The following is a 4,053-nucleotide window of genomic DNA, read 5'->3' as shown; positions in this document are numbered from 1 at the left end:
GCTCTTTCGTAGTGAAAGCAAAAGAGCAACAGGGCAGATAAAACAATAAAGCAAGGCCTCATCTTTCATCAATATGAGAGAAATTGCTTCAATCGTCTTCATTTTAAAGATATGATAGCCCAAACTTTCATACCTTGTGGGTTTAGACGAGACTCTCTTCTCCCGAGGTAGCGGCCAGAGTTTTTTAACATTAGGGACTAGATAGCAGTTTGTATGCAACAAATAGAGCCTAAAAAATGTATGCTAAACTGTTCAAAAGTCGAGAAAAACCAAAGCTTTCTTCACCACATAGGGCCATGTGCCATCATTTACTGTGTATGGAGGTGGAGCATGGCTTGATTGAGCCACACCTTCATTGCAGCATTGCTGCAGCTAGCAGCAGTGCAGCAAATATGCTAGAGCTCTTAAGACTTTGTCTAAAAAAAACAAAAAATTCTCTGTCTGTCTCAAAACATTCACTAAGTTTTAATAAATCTAGTACATGCTGAAGCTTCTTCTCTGTCTCAAAACTTTCACCAATTATTTTCTCTTAATTTACTGAAACTGTTACATACAGATTGTGTCGAGGGTACGCACTTTAGTGCTCTTGTTCTGTCATTCTGTCACGAAAATTCCTGTTAATTCCTAGTCAATATCTTTTTTACTGAGCTCTCCTGAGTTATAATTCTTTTAAGGCTTTGAGAAAAAGGTAATTTATTTAGCTCCTTTGTATTTTAATAGCAATCCGTGGTAGCAAAAGCTGAATATTTTCAAGGATAGACCACTTTTCCTAGCCAAATCTTCGTGTTTCACTCTATTTGGTCAAGATTAGCATTGATAGGTAGAGAAAAGTACCTAGATTAAAAAATATGTGGGAATTTTCTAGTCTCTTTTTTGTTTGCGAGTTACAGTTGCTCAAAGTTTGTGATTTAGCCTCTTCGAAAAATTTTCAGGCAGCACTGGGGAAAGCAGGAGCAACCAAACTATCTCAGTCTCTTTTAAATATCTAGGCAACAGTCTTGCGCCAACTCTTTCTTTCATTAGATCTTCTGATGCTAAAATAAATTTCAGCTTTTCTTCTTTCTCCTAGCCATGTGACACTATTGAAAAGATGATTGCCTGTTTCACCACACCCAACAATATGCAATGTTCACTCCTGCCCCACCCATTTCAATCACGTGTTTTTTTCTACTCTTTGCTTTGCTCTCATTCTCACTGGAATCTCACTCTAAGTCTGCTAGATTTTTGACTGAGACTGTATTTTTTGGAACATTGATAATACAATTATGTAAGTTAATGACTATAGTATAGCTATCATCTTCACATGTATGTATGTGTATGTGTATATATATATATATATATATATATATATATATTCTGTTCTCATTAGTGTAGATTCAGTTCCTTTTTTGTCCTTCATTTTTATTCCTTTCAGTGATCTCAACTAAACTGTAAGTTCATGACTATTTACCTTTTTGTATCATTATGTGTTTATTGTAGACTGCTGGATGATATCGTTAGAAGCATACCGGGCCTCGATAGGTGTCTTTGCTAGTTATAGGAGGTATAGTAGGTCTCCTAATGTTATTAAAAATAATAATAATAAAAAATTAATAAAAAAGTCTTTTGTTGTAATATTCATGTTAGTGTTTAATATCTTTTATTTGTTGAGTGTATCACTTTTGGTAATTTTTTCCTGTTTTTGTTTGTGTGTACATGTATACGTGTGTGTAGGATGTATGTTTCTTGGTGTACCAGATGATTCTTGCTTTTGTATATTATGTGGGTGTAATGTTTCTTTATTGTCTGATTTACTTACAACTTATTGCATTTATTCTACAATATTATTGCTCCTTTCTGGAGATGTTGAGCTTAACCCTGGGCCTTGTTATAGGAATTGTCCACAGTGTTTAAAATCTGTTCATATAAGAAAGCTTGTGTGTGACTGTGGCCATATATTCAAGAAAAAGCATGAAAAACAACATTTTTCAGCTAACTTTTCTGCCAAAATATCTAGTAATCTATCTATGGCAAATAATAAAGAAATGGCGTTAGATACATGTGAAGAAAGTCAACAATGTTTAGAGACAATAAATGAACAACGTACAGAATCTTATAGGTTAGCAAAAGCAAAAAAGAGAGCTTTGGAAACTCCAGAAGAAACTGAGGAACGTCATCTCCGTGACCTAACTTACAAGAAAAGGAGAAAAGAGCTCGAATCTTTGAACGATGGTAATGAAAGAAGAGATAGAAACAGTGAATCAGCTTCAAAGCGCCGAAAGCTAGAAAGTGATGAAGAAAAGACTTATCGAAAGCAACAAGATCGGGCTTGCAAAGCACGCCGTAGAGCAATTGAAACAGAAGCTGAAAAGAAACAACGACAGACAAATAACAAAGAATGCCAGGCTCGAAGGAGGCAAGTTTCTAAATTAGATGCTGCTATAGATAAGTTTCTTGCAAAAATTAGTGTGGGAGCAGAATTTGTTTGTACAATTTGCCATAGATTATTATACAAAAATAGTGTTACTATTTTTAATCAGAAAAAGTATACAAAGTTTGATGCAGAAGCCATGAAGAAATTTTTGTCGTATTTATATATAAGTAATAATGGCCAATATTATATATGTAAAACCTGCCATAGGTCAATGAGTTGTGGCTCATTGCCAGCACAGGCGGTTGCAAATGGGCTTTCATTAGATGAAATTCCTACAGAGCTTGCACGATTAAAACCTCTGGAAATTCGTCTAATTTCGAAAAGGATTGCCTTCATGAAGCTTGTTGCCTTGCCTGTTGGGAAACAGCGATCCATTCATGGTCCAGCTGTTAATGTTCCATCAAAATTGGACATTGTTTGTAATAGCTTACCTCGCTTGCCATCACAATCTGAGCTTATTGCTCTCAAATTGAAGCGTAAAATGTCATTTAAGAGCCACTACTTATATGATTTTATAAAGCCTGAGCATATATTAGATGCCTTAAAGTGGCTAAAAACAAATAATTCTCATTACAATGATATTAGCATTAATAATGAATGGCTAGCACATGCTTCTATTGATGATCCTGTTTTATTGTCTAGTTTAGTTGATAATGTAGATAGTGCTGTTGTTGAAACAGGTGCATTGCAATCATCCCAGCCTGTTCCCTCTCTCCCTTCTCTTTATAATAATAATAATACAGCTACATGTACAACTGCACATGTACCCTCATCACCATGCTCTCCATCATTTGTTAATAATACACCCATTGCTTTATTAAATAAGTTTGCTAATAAAAAGGGTTTTCAAGTGCATGATGTTCCTGGTGATGGCAATTGCTTATTCTCAGCAATTAGCTATCAGCTGCCTGGTAATGCTGTCAGTAGTGATAATTTAAGAAGTATGCTTGTATCATATTTTAAAGCAAATCCAGACAACTATATCGATTTTTTATCACAATCATTTACTAGCAATGACCCTTTGAATGCTGATACTGAACAGCCTACTGACCTCGATGAATTAGTGAATTCATTGGCCCCTGAAATTCAAAAAGAAATGAGGTGGCATCATTATGTAGATAGGCTGGAGAACAATGCTTGGGGGGATAATGTTGCACTCCAAGGATTATGTGATATGCTATCAGTCAGTGTACACATAATCAAGCTTGTAACTAATAATACGTGTATATCATTTTTAGTTACCCCAAGTAGTTCTGTTAGTAAATGTACTATCAATATTGGCTTACTTTATCAATACCATTTTGTTGGCCTTGATCATTTGTGTGTAGAATCTGATAACAATAATAAAATTGAAATGAATGATGATAATCATGTTGAATGCGAAAATGCAAACATAATTAGCGATGATGAAATAGAACGTGGTGATCAACATAACATGGAAATTGATGGTGGCCCACCCACCGCTAGCGTTTTATCAATTGAAAACATAGAAAGTGAGAATGCAATACTCTCTATTGCACCTGCTGAAGGTGAACGGCCTTTATCTTTTTTTTTTGATGAAGACTTTGAAGTATTAGCTAATCCAGATAAATTTCCTTTTGGGAAAGGATCCTTTCATACGGAGGAGAGGCCTGTAAAAA

At 35.1% G+C, this 4,053-nt stretch overlaps 1 long non-coding RNA gene across 1 annotated transcript in view; it reads left to right on the top strand.

Annotated features, from left to right (window-relative positions):
• Positions 1-983: 983 nt before the first annotated feature.
• Positions 984-4,053, top strand: part of LOC109584981 (uncharacterized) — a 16,660-nt gene continuing 13,590 nt past the window's right edge. Inside the window, exons 1-3 of the long non-coding RNA XR_002186256.1 lie at positions 984-1,267; positions 1,370-1,430; positions 1,480-1,543. This is a non-coding gene — a long non-coding RNA (uncharacterized LOC109584981). The remainder of the gene's footprint in view (positions 1,268-1,369; positions 1,431-1,479; positions 1,544-4,053) is intronic.

Source organism: Amphimedon queenslandica, unplaced genomic scaffold (genome assembly GCF_000090795.2).
Source record: "Amphimedon queenslandica unplaced genomic scaffold, v1.1 AMPQUscaffold_13141, whole genome shotgun sequence".
Lineage (NCBI taxonomy): Eukaryota > Metazoa > Porifera > Demospongiae > Haplosclerida > Niphatidae > Amphimedon > Amphimedon queenslandica.
This window is presented reverse-complemented; position numbering and strand designations above follow the sequence as displayed.